We start from the raw sequence: 13,573 nt of genomic DNA, 5'->3' as shown, positions 1-13,573 counted from the left end.
AAAAGAAGAAAAAGTAGGCAGGGAGAGCATGTAGATTACAATGCAGGCATGACCCTGTGAAGGGAGAAGGGAAAGGAGAGATTTGATAGGCAGAGTCTAAAACAGCAATGTAGGGGTACATGAGTGGCTCATTTGGTCAGGCTTCTGAGTCTCGGTTTTTGCTCAGGTTGTGATCTCATGGTTTGTAGGTTCAAGCCCCATATCCGGCTCCCTGCTGATGGTGTGTAGCATATTTGAGATTCTCTCTCTCCCTTTCCCCCTCTCCTCCTCTCCTGCCCATTCTCTCTGTCTCTCTCAAAATAAATAAACTTAAAAAGAATGGGGGTTCCTGTGTGGCTCAGTCAGTTGAACATTTGACTCTTGATTTCAGCTCAGGTCATGCATGGTTCAGGAGTTCAAGTGCTGCATAGGGCTCTGCTTACAGCGTGGAGCCTGCTTGGGACTCTCTCTCTCTCTCTCTCTCTCTCTCTCTCTCTCTCTCTCTCTCTCTCTCTTTCTGCTCCTCACCTGCTCACTTTCTATCTCCATCTCACAAAATAAATAAATAAACATTTTTTTAAATAAAAAAAAGACAAAACAGCAATGCAGTTCTAAAAGTTTTTCAGTCAGGCCCATTGGGAGTACTCATTAAAGTTGTCTCAGCTACTGCAAAAAGTGCTGACATTAACAATCCACCACACTTGATCATTCACTGAGAACAGCCCTGGGGAAGTGTGACTGCAGCACAAAATCAGGTCGGGTCCAGATAGGTGGCCGTTATAACTGTTAGTCAACTATGATCCCTGCAGAATAAGATCTGAAGAGTGTATTTTCTGTAGTCCATCCATTGTAGTGCATACATCTGATTTTCAATGTAGGTTTAAAGAATAGCTCCAGTACAGTTGGCATAGCCCTTTATTTTTGAGGGGAAACTTTGAAGAGAGTGATTGAGGACATCACCTACAGCACCCACGACTGCAATTGGTTTTGAAGACCTAAGTCACACTCAGCTATTTTCCACTTTATTCTCTATTTTTCCACTTTCTATTCTAAAATGTCCTCACCCTCAGCTATTGCTTTGGCAGGTTTTGATGCCTAACCTTGTGTTTGTGACCCAAACCTTTATTCCTGAGGGACTACGCTCTTGGCAACCATAGCTTCTTGGGCCTTGGTTGTTACAAATGCCCATTCACAGTTACAAGAGACATGAGCATACTGAGGAGCACATGTGGATCACCAGGTTGCATACATACTCCACCTGCCCCAGGTATATAAAAGCAGCTCCACCACCTTCTGCTTATGAGGGTCAATTACTCTGGCCAACATGTTGACTCTTTTTCTCATCTGGAGTCCAAAGTGCCTTTGTCCCCAAAGTGGTGGCTATAACTTATTATTCATGTTTTCCTTATCTTACCAATGGCATCTTTTCCCATTGAATGATGAGTTGGCTAATTCCAAAACTTACTCTTATTTTCTCTAACTACTCCTGGCACTACCTTTGTTTGGATTTCTTAAAAAGTAGTCAAGAGAGAATTAGATATAAGAGAGGTTATTGGGAAAATACCTTTGAAGAATATAGTAGAGGAAGAGGAGTTGGAAAGTCTTCAGACCACGGTGCAGGTCTATGAAAAGAAGTGGGGAACAAAGGAGGATTGGGTAGAAAGAGACTCCATGAGCTTTAGCAGGCTCATGGCAAGTTCTCCAGCCTTAGTTGCTTCTTGGAGGAGTCCCATGTCTCTTAGGAGTGGACCACCACAATATCTTAGAGTCATCCCACCTGAATTTCAAAGAAACTAAGCTTGTCATCTTTTAATTTTTATCCTTATTGACCAAGGACTGCTCCCCGGGGAAGAAAGTTCGAAGGCAGAGCCTGATGGTTGTTTTCAAGAGGACATCATGAACATGTGTCATTGAGGGTCTAGGTGAAATTTGGGGTAAATTTTTAGATAAAGGGAAATCTGAAATCTAAAAAAATGTTAATGATAATATTTGGGTGGTTAGATTTTGGGTTTCTGGTTAGCTTTTCAGTGTTTTGGGGTTTCTCTGATAATCTAATGTTTTCTAACAAAACTTAGTGGTAAGGCTTATAGTTAAAATGCTACGTAGCAGAATGGAAACTGCTTATGATATATTAATGGGAATCCAGACTGTACAGAGAGCATACATTATATCTGTGTAAAATGTATTTAAGCAAACACATAGGGAAGAAACCCAAATATAATAGTTATGTAATTATGGTTATTTTTGTTATTACAAGCAGGAAATCGATTACCATAGTTGAAGAATCTGTTTTTAAAAGTTTGCACATTCAGCAAATCTCTGGCACATATCTTAGAAGTTCTGATTACTATTTACTTTTACTTTTTACCAAACTAAAATACAATTTGGGACTCAATTTACCTGTGAAATGTTAGAAATTTGGATTTCCTTTAAATTGTAATGTTAATACAGATGTCAACCCAGTATACACATTTCGAGAAAATCATTAAAACAAGAATCTGATTGAAATGCAGTAAATGCTGCAAGAATCTGATTGAAATGCTGTGTTATGACAAAAATTCTGTATTAAATCACAACAGAATTATCATTTCAGTAGTCACAGAAGAGAAAACACAAGCCTGGGATACTACAGAGATGACCCTCATGTGGAATGCCATTGAAGGTTCTATTTCCATCATAGTCAGACTGCTCTGTGGGAAGATCAGATAGTTAGGGCCCTTCCTTCTGTCCTGCAAGGCAGCTCCTTTTCTGATGACAAAAACCAGGGAAAACATTCTGTATCATGATGCTAAAAATAAGAAAATAAAATAAAAGAGAATGAAAATCATTTCAAGTTTAGTTGGAAGTCAGTTTACATCAAAGGACAAAGGCCTGGCTGCCAAACAAAATTAAATCTCCAAAAAATAATTGTGAACATATTTGTCCTTTTCTGGCCACTTTAGTTTCTTTTGGGCTTTGAATCGGTTAGAAGCAGAATATGCTTTGAGCTCTGGTAGTTCTGCATCGGGTCCTAATCCCGGCCCACCTTCAATTTGACTCCACCCTCCTCCTAGCATTATTCCTAATGAACACTCTATCTTTCTATGAGGGAGAAAAAAAATAAGAATAAAAGGACTTGCATTGTAACTGCTACTTCATAATTTTCATTTTTTGAAATTCAGTTTGCTTTTGTTTTTATAAAACAAATTTTTTTCCTGTATTTCTCCCGTTTTGATATTCTAGCATGATGTTTGGAAGATTTTTCATTTTGTTTTTATTTTTTTTTGTGTGACATTGTCTACTGACATTATTTATTCTGATGATAGTTTTAAGTTTTTTTTTTCCTGTATTGTGTTTATAATTGATTTAATATTCCCCTCCTGAGTTCTATGGCTCTCTGAGACCTTCCAAACATATCCTAGGAGATCACTCAGTACTCAGTAATAAAACCTTAAAAGTTATTTTAGTGTATATTGGATCATCTAGATGCCTAAGACCAAATATCACTGTATTTGCGTGACTCTGTTTGTGTTTATTATATGATTGAGTTGGCAATAGTACTATTTTGTCACCAGCTAATACGGGAAAAAAAAAAAACAAACCTGAGTGGACACAATAACACAATTCACACTGAGAGAACAGTAAATAGTGTCACTGTCCTCCACATAAAAATCTTAGTACAGCTTGAAATTGAAAATTTTATGACAGTTGGAAGAGCCTGTGCGTAAGAAGCTACTATTTGCATCATGAAAGGCAATTTAGTTTCAGCAAAACAACATTATTTGTCAAACAAAATTGATATCGATAATTTGAATTTTATTGTTTTTATAGTTTATACTTAATTTGTAAAATTGTTTGGCTTTATAATTGTGCCAGAGCTGTAAGCACAAGGGACTTCTATATGGGTTTATTTTTCTATGATTTTATTAAAAAAATTTTTTTTAAGCGTTTATTCGTTTTTGAGAGACAGACACAGAGTGTGAGCAGGGGAGGGGCAGAGAGAGGAGGAGACACAGAATCTGAAGCAGGTTCCAGGCTCTGAGCTGTCAGTGCAGAGCCCAACATGGGCTTGAACCCACCATCCATCAGATCATGAGCCGAAGTCAGACACTTAACTGACCCACCCAGGTGCCTCTATTTTTCTATGATTGTAAATACCATTGTGATTAAAATATTTTATGTCAACACCATGAATTCATGATTTTTTAATGTGTTAAGTTTATTTTTCAAGGTTAAGAAACAGTGGATTAAAATGTAGTTCTAAGTGAAAACTTCTGAAAACTCCAAGTAAAATTTAAATAATAAATCTAATACACACGTGCAGATTTCTGATATTTCTTTGTACTCTCTGGAAAATCTCTGGACACAGATTTCTTGACTCTAATGCTTTTCTCTGATGTATTTCAGAAATTCTGAAGAGCATAAGTTAGCTAACTAGCTATTCTTCCAATATTGTTGTTTTTTACCTTCCAATTAATGACTGTACTTACACTTCAATATGTATTCCTTTGTTGGTAACATGTTGGTAGAGTATCTCCCCAAAACCATTTCATATTTTATTGTTTTTTAGGCATTCATCCTGTTGCCACTATCTTTTTTGATAAAAATTGTTGGTGACAAAGACAGTCATACCTTGAAGATAGTCATACCTTAAAGATATTCGTGTTCATGGTATTTATTCCTTGTTAGGGCTCAAGGTTATCAGGTTGTTTCGTGACTCATAGAAACATTTTATAGTACAATTGGCCTTCACATTTTCTCTGGCTAATAAAAAAGAAAGCATTACTCTTTTTCAGAAAAAAATGACACCCTATAGAATTGTTGTTTTCCAAATATTATAGCATAATGGATATGTAGCCTCTATGGAGGAAATTATATTTTAAAATGGTAGCATTTTTATATTAGCAGAACACAGTAAGAATGACGTGGAGTGAGTAGATTAATATGAGTGTGATCAATGTAAACCCATTAGGTTAAGTCAGGGAAAAATATTACTTATCTTCTCAAAATATTTCTGTCTTGATGACTCACCTTTTTGAATTTCTCTTTATTAAGCATAGAACATACATCTCTCCTGATAATCTTCAGCATTGTTCTGTAAATCATATGATTCAACAACATAAAATAAAAATAGAAAAACCGCATCATTACCTAAGCAGCTGGTTGATGAATAAGGTTTTTATTCTCATAATCAATCAATTTGGGTTCCTAGGGAAAAAATTAAAACCAATGAAGAAAAGTTAGTAAAAAGAACCTTATCTTTTGGGAAGCATGGGATACTTACGTGAATATAAAATCTGCCCCATGTTAGGGGCACCTGGGTGTCTCAGTTGGTTAAGCCGCCGACTTCAGCTCAGGTCATGATCTCGCGGTCCGTGAGTTCTAACCCCGCGTCGGGCTCTGTGCTGACAGCTCAGAGCCTGGAGCCTGCTTCAGATTCTGTGTCTCCCTCTCTCTGACCCTCCCCTGTTCATGCTCTGTCTCTCCCTGTCTCAAAAATAATAAACGTTAAAAAAAAAAATAAAAAAAAAATAAAATCTGCCCCATGTTAAAAATCTGTAAAAGAACTAAATCATTTATAAGAAAAAAAGGAAAAATGGGGCACGTAGGTGGCTCAGTCGGTTAAGTGTCTGACTTTGGCTTGGGTCATGATCTCATGGTTCATGAGTTTGAACCCCACATTGGGCTCTGTGCTGAAGATCAGAGCCTGGTGCCTGCTTTGTATTCTTTGTCTCCCTCTCTCTCTACCCCTTGCCCGCTCACACTCTGTCTCTCAAAAATAAGTAAACGTTTTTTAATGTTTTTTTTTAAAGAAAAAAAGGAAAAATGCAATTATAAAAATTAAAAAATGTAAAACTTCCAAAGAAATATTAGTAAAAGGCAATAAAAGTACATAAAAAAGCAAAGATGTCAATATTTCTCTGAAAATTATTTTTCTGGTTTCAGGCTAGAGACCTAAAAATAAAAGTAAATTACTGACCATCTATTTAGTTCCAATAAGGTAAATTGTTACATGCTCTGTCCTATGAGAATTCAGTAAATGTTCTTGACTGCTTGAATTATAATAGGATAATTGACGTTTATAATGATAACCCATCAAGCATTCCTAGAGCTTAACTCTAATTCCCATTGATGTAGTTTTATCTTTCATACCTATAATTTTAGTACTAAGTGTATTTTGTTGTATCTCTACTATGTAAAAAGTCATTAGTATATAGCAGGTATGCAGATGTATATTCAAATAATTGATTAAGAAAAAGGTCCTGTTTCTAATATGTCTGATAAATTGACCTTATGATGGTCTTACTTTATTTGTGGATCTGGGGAGGTAGATGGCAAATAACACTGCCTTACTAAGAACACTAAAGTTCCAGAGAATGTTTCTGAACAGGACCTTTTCCAGAGCTTCTCCAGAAGTAGAATTTCTCCAATTCAGTCAGTATGTCTCAAACTTTCACTACTTACAGTGCATTGCTTTTGTGTTAAAGGGATATAAACATGAATTAGACAATGAAGTCTTACTCTTTTCCAGAAGGATGTTGTTTAAACGGTGCAACTGACTATCTAGATGTGATTTGGAGGAACCCAGGTATTTTCCCTTCTGCACAACTTGCCTTGCTACACTTAACACCTACTGCCTCATCATCGTTCCAGAGACATTCTTTATATGTAGACTTTAACTGTGCTTGAATTATTGTAATCTAGTAGAATTTACAGGAAGTCCACAATTAATAATTCATGTTTGTGTTAAAAGCTTGTGCTACCAAAACCCTAAAAAGAGAACAAGAAGACGGAACCAAGTGACCAAAACATCAAGTACGTGGTATAAGGCAGATATTCAACCAATATCACTAGAATGGTTACTAGAGTTACTAGCAAATATTACTGTTAGTTCAGTTTGTTGTAATCTAATGAGAGCCACGCACAATACTCCAGGCCATCTGAGGTCATCACCGGCTATAGGAACACAGAGCTCATGCACCGTTACTTGTGTGGGAGAGATACTTAAAATAGACATTACTTCTACCTTATAACACAGAAGATTATTGTTGTCTTGTTACAAAATAAACCATGGAACTAAGGAATTCTGATACATAATGATAAGTGGCAGATAAACAGGAGAAATGCCAGATTTCATTTTTTAATTTTGGAGAAATGTGGAAAATATCCATTCCATCCAGTAAATAAGTTGACATCTGCAGTTTAGATATCTTGATATATTTTTCTTTCAGTTGGTGAAAGAAACCTAGTGTATGCACACACACGCGCGCGCGCGCACACACACACACACACACACACACACACACACACTACCAGAAGAGGTAGAAAAGGTAAAAGATAAGGATATTCCAATACCGTATGTTCTTTAGAGAAATAAAAATCAGAACAACAGATTTAGTGATGCCATGCTATTTTAGACTCAGATGTTTGCCATTACTCCATGCTACTTCTGCAAATTTTCTTACCTATTTATTAATAATATGAAGGTTACTGTGACACCTTTGGCAACAAGTCACATTTTTCTGTCTCTGGGAAACTGATCCGCATTTTAAAAGAAATGCTTGCTCTGCCATTATCAATATTTTACATATATACATTTTTTTCTTTCGCAATATTTTTAAGATAGCTATTTCTGCTTTTATGCTTCAATTTTCTCAAATAAAATATTTTACTCCACCACCATGTTCTAAATAACATTTGTCTTCAAAAAATAACAAAGTTAAAAATGAGTTATAATACCAAGGAATAGAACCAGTGCAAAAGGAGATAGATGGAGTCAAGGATTCTTTTCCCATTTCCTTGCCACTATTTCAGACACAAGCCAAGCCACAGCCTACTGTTTTGAAAAGCTACAATAATGATATCATCTTTCCAGTAATGAATATTTGATAAATTTGTAATATTTTCAATCCTCTTCCATCTAATGGAATTACACACATATCCTCTTCTAGTGATGAGTATATAACAAATATACTTCAGCTGACAACTCAATGCATTCGTGAAACACTGCTGAGCATGGAGAAAATGGCCATAACAAAAGCATATTCAAAGGCTGTCTGAGTCAGAAAAGGCTGAGATGCATCAGGGACACAGAAGCCTATGGTTTGGATCACTGTTGGAAATGTGCAATCACCATAGGCAGTATAATCCCCAAAGAGCAGCACAAGGCGTGCAACAGATGTATGGTTATTTTTGAATATATATTTGCTACCTAACTATAACAATGGGAGCATATGCAATAAAACTTAGGTGTTTCCCTAGTTCTTTTACAAAAACAGAATCGGTCTTTTCTGTTTAAACTTAATTTATACTACACAATAAACCTATGTAGTCAAATCATCGTGAGCATAAGTCACCAGTAATTTAAAAATAACTTTAAAGATTCCTTCCTTTTAATATAAACCTAAATAGGAAACATTGCTTACACCTTTTTGGAAAAATAAAGGAGGGAATGAGGGAGGGGAAAGAGAAGGCAAGAAGGAAGGAAGGGGAGGAGGAGAGGGAGATGAAACAAAAGAGAAAATCATTTTTGAAAGCTTTGGTTTTCCTGAACCTATAAGCCTCTTACAATGCAGTTATATTTCAGAAGCAGAATAAAATGAATATAGATTACTGGCAAACTTCACCCAATTCAAACATTCAATACTCAGTCACTAAAGTGAATGTTAAAAACAATAATGCTCGGGAAATTAATTAACCTTCTTTCAACTTTCCTCTCCTGGGGGATGCAATGCCAGGGTTATGTCTGTATTTTCATTTGCTACCACTAAAAAAGCCAATTTTATTTTACTTTTTTTAATGTTGATTTTGATTTTTTATTAATTTTTTTAAATATTTGTTCATTTTTGAGAGATGGAGAGAGAGCATGGGTAGAGGAGGGGCACAGAGAGGGGGAGACACAGAATCCAGAGCAGGCTCCAGTCTCTGAGGTGTCAGCACAGAGCCAAATGAGGGGTTTGAACCCAGGGACTGCGAGATCATGACCTGAGTCGATGTCGGACCCCTAACCGACTGAGCCACCCAGCTGCCCTTAATGTTTATTTATTCTTTTTTTTTTTTTTTGAGAGAGAGAGAGAGACGAGAGAGAGAGAAAGAGAGAGAGAGAGAAAGAGAGAACGATTACGAGCATTAGCAGGGGAGGGGCAGAGGGAGAAGGGGAGAGAGGATCCAAAGCAGGCTATGGATGAAAGCAGAGAGCTCGATGCGGGACTCAAACTGCAGGAACCGTGAGATCATGACCTGAGCCAAAGTGGGAAGCTTAACCAACAGAGCCACTCAGGTTCTCCAAAGCAAATTTTATTATTGAGAGGAAACTTTTTAAAGGACAATATAAACATAAGTATAATTTTTATCCACTGCATACTTTCTACAGTTTGCCTCTAACCCTATTACTCTGCCTTTTATTTAGCCACGTGGTCCCACAACCTTCCAGGAAATAGTCTCACTTGACTATATGAATCCTAAACTTACCTCTGCTTCTCTTTACCCTGCCACTTGACTTTGCTTCATTATGTATTTTATGAGTCTTTTTCCTCCAGTTTTAACCATCTGTAAAGATGACAGCAACTAAATCATGGCAAAAGAGAAAAAATAATTTTTCTTTGACAGCAATGAAGTGTATTTTTTTTTCTTTTAGAATATGCTAAACATTTTATTCTCACATTACTACCTGGGCAGTTTACATTATTGGTCTACTTCTATAGCTAGGAAAACTGAGGCCAAAAGTGATGATGAAAATCTTACTTCTTCACTTCCTGATATATGGAGCTAACTTTAAAGGCTGTGTGACAACAGGATTTGAGTTCAGAGCACCATGTCTATGCTTCCTGCAGCAATCGAGCATTATGAATCAGATTCAGCTCAATGTGTGTCAAATGCAGGGACCATATCTTTATTTTCTTTGCACACATTCCATGGTGCTTTATATCTGGTGTGCAGTAACATTCAGATGAATGTATGATTAAATGAGAAACTCTAATACACCTACTTTTGCATTTAGCATCAGCTTTTTAGAGAAGCTTGGTTGCCGCTCTCAAATGTCTTTAGAAAATTGCCTTTTTAGATTTTTATAAGGCATGTTTTAATATCTCTTAGAGTATGTATCACTTGCATAGAGAACTTGTTTCAATACAAGTTTACAAATAAAGATATAAGCCTCAACCAATAGCAGCAAATGACTCAGAGCAATATTTGATATGTTACATCTCCTTACTTAGGAAATGAGAACAGATTTTTACTTCACAATTGATTGTATAAATTTGAGTCATAATTTAAATGATCTTAAAAATATTAAAGGCCACCTTTTTACAAACTAGGTGTTTATGCATAGCCATAAGGGGTTAATTGAGCAGAGACAGCACACACTTGAGATTCCAAATTGAATAATTTGATTTGTAAACAGGTACTTAGTGTACAAGAAGCCATTACACATGCAATTATCTGTCTTCAATTAATTGTGTGCATCTCTAAGGAGCAACTTAAGAATGTTTGTTTCAATTTTACTGGCTGTAAGGCCTGATATCTATAAACATTTATTTTACTTATGCTGTAGCTTTGAACTTTAGAAAAGTACATTGCTAACAGCAACTATTATGTGCCCGTGAGGAAACACTGGGACTGGAATAATCATGCCCAGGTTTAAGCATCCCCCCCAAATAAGGCCCTCTCCCCTCTCACAAACACACATGCCTAGAAAGAAATCAGGTTCAGGCTTCTCAGTAGGATGGCAAACCATGTGTTAAGAAATCTATATTTGTAAATATGGAGTTTGCCTCAGTTTAAAAATTCTTCATATTGAATGCATTCTCCATCCAACTGCAGGCATAGCAGAAGCCTCATTAAGGTTGCTTGATCATCTATGCTTTCACTCCTATGATGAGCTGGATATCAATTGTGTCAAAACTAGAAGAAAGGTAAGACACAATATGGGCCTTCCGAGAATGCTTCAACGCATCATTTTAGGGCTGCCTGTAGAGAGAACTCTCCTCTGTTCTATCCCTTCAGTCATGAAAAGACTTTTTTTTCATTTAACCACTAAGACACCCATTATTTTCTATGTGTGTTTGCTTAGAAATTTAGTACTACTAACATGTAAGTGATCGATCCTCCTTCTCTTGCTCTTTATAACCCCACAAAGCTGGAAATTAAAACTTTGAATCAGACAGAAGGAATGATTCCTTATGGACTTGATAGTCCTCCTAGGCAGAACCCAGGCCTTACTTGTCTTTCTACCCCAAGCTTTTAAATGAGTGATCGGCACGTTCATAATAATCTGTGAACCATTGCTAAATGAATGGGTATTTTCCCCTTAAACATCAGAACAGTGATGCCATTCTGGAAATCTTTCAGAGGCTGCCAGACTAGGTTGTGTTGCCCTTCCATCTACTATTTTCCTGTATTTTCATCTCTTGTAGGTAATACAGTAGGCGAATTTCACTTCAGTCATTAGGTTATTACAAAATGTACATTGTCTATATCACATTTCAAAGACAAAAGCTCTTCTAAAACTTATGGTGAAGATACACACAAAGGTTCTGTAATACTCAGATCAATATTAGATCAAATTCTTAGAACAATGATGATTTTACTGACATGCTGAAGAAAATTACTCATTCAGCCAACAGATCATTCTCGAACACCTGCCATGTTGCAGGCATGTTTCTAGTTGCTGTGGTAGCAAAAGAATAAAACAGACAAAAATTTTAGTCCTCAAAAAGCTTACGTTTTTGTGAAAAAGTCAAGAAGCCATATAAACATGTAAAATATATATTCTAGAAGATGACAAGTCCTAAGGAGAAGAAAATGGAACATGGTAGTAGGATGTGGGAAGTATCAGGAAGGAGTTGCTGTCTTAGATACAGTGGCCAGGAAAGGCTTCCCTGAGGTGAGTTTTGAATAAAGACCTGGCAGGAATGGAGACAGCCATGCAGAGGTAGCAGGGACTATCATTTCAGGTAAAGGAGACAGCATGTAGAGGCCCTAATGTGGGAATAGCCATTGTGGTTGGATGAGTGTGACAGAGGGGGAGAGTAATAGAATATGATGCCAGAGAGGAAAGGAGTGGAGGCAATGTAGATGATGTTAGCCATAGGATTTTATTCTAAGTCAGACGGGAAGCCAGTAAAGAGTTTTGAGTAGAGAGGGTTTCAGTGAGATAACTCTAGCTGTTGTGTTGAGAATTCACTGCAGTAAGGAAAAAGGCAGTGGGGCAGACAGGAGGCTATTGATTTTCCAGGCAGAATAAGTTTAATGGCTTGGCCAAACTGGGGTCAGTAGATGCAGACTCACTCTTCTGGGCTGAATTGAATACGTCAAATCTCATATGTTGAATCCCTGACTCCTAGTACTTCAAAATGTGAATCTGTTTGTAGATAGAACCTTTAAAGAAGGAAGTAATTTAAAATCAGGCCATTTAGGTGGATTCTAATCCAATGTGACTGGTATCCTTATGAGAAGAGGAGATTAGGGCACACAAAGAGACACCAGGAATGTACTCACAGACCAGAGGCCTTGTGAGGACACAGGAAGAAGGTAAGCCAAGGAGAGTGACCTCTAAAGAACCCAAACCTACTGACACCTTAGTCTCAGCCTTCTAGTCTCCACAACTGTAAGAAAATTTACATATATTTGTCTAAGCCTCTCAGTGGTATTTTGTTACGGCAATCAGAGCAGATGAACACAGTCACTAAAGATGGAGACAGCTGGTGAAATTCTAAATAAACTTGAGATAGATTCTACAAGAATTTCTGATGAAGCAAACATGAGATGTGAAAAAAGTAGAATCAAGAAAGACACCTTGGCTTTTAGCCCAGCAGCTAGTAGAATTGAAATCTTCATTTTTGATTAACCTAGGAAAGATGTCAAGAAGAGTAGGTTTGTAGGAGAGCATCTCTGTTTGGACACTGTTGAAACATGAGGATTGTATTTGGGAAGTTGAAGGAACATGAGTAGGAAAGTGTGGAGGGTGAAACAAAGGAAGCCTGCCAATATAGATGTACTATTTTATTAAGTCAGTTGATGCAAAGAGTGTCTGAGACTTACTGCTATGTGAAAAGGCTGGGAAACAGCACCTCAGCTCCAAATTATCCCACCTTGGTATTGAAAAAGCTGAAGTTCTTGTCCACTCCCAGTCACTCATTGGATGATGTTAATTCCACAGCAATTTGACTCTCAGAGTGGGTTTTTTAATGTTGGGGAAAGAGTCCATAGGCTCAGAGATGCAAATACTGGCATTTGGAAATGGGAAGTCAGCCAGAACTTTTAAATGAGTGAGGTTAAGTAAATTCAAGTGCATGGAGGCATATGGAAGGGAAAATGACAAAAATTACTTGAAGGAGTAATAAGGAGCTCATGTGGACCATGTGAATTTTGAGATTGGAAATGTCCTTCTGGATTTCATATGTAACTGCGAAGAGGGCAGGTGGAAGCATTGTCACCATGGCATGGCATGTAGCAGTTTTAATCCAAGGAGTATAAAGAACTGAGAACAGTAGTTTCCTAATGAGGTAACTGAATTTGAGTCATAAAGCATAGTTTAAGTAAAGGTAATTCAAAGTATTTATTCCACAGTTGCCAAAAAAAAAAAATTGAAGTATTTGTGCAGTAAGATCAAAAG

Source organism: Lynx canadensis, chromosome A1 (genome assembly GCF_007474595.2).
Source record: "Lynx canadensis isolate LIC74 chromosome A1, mLynCan4.pri.v2, whole genome shotgun sequence".
In the NCBI taxonomy this organism is placed as follows: Eukaryota; Metazoa; Chordata; class Mammalia; order Carnivora; family Felidae; genus Lynx; species Lynx canadensis.
The sequence above is the reverse complement of the archived record's forward strand: the minus strand, read 5'-3'. Positions refer to the sequence as shown.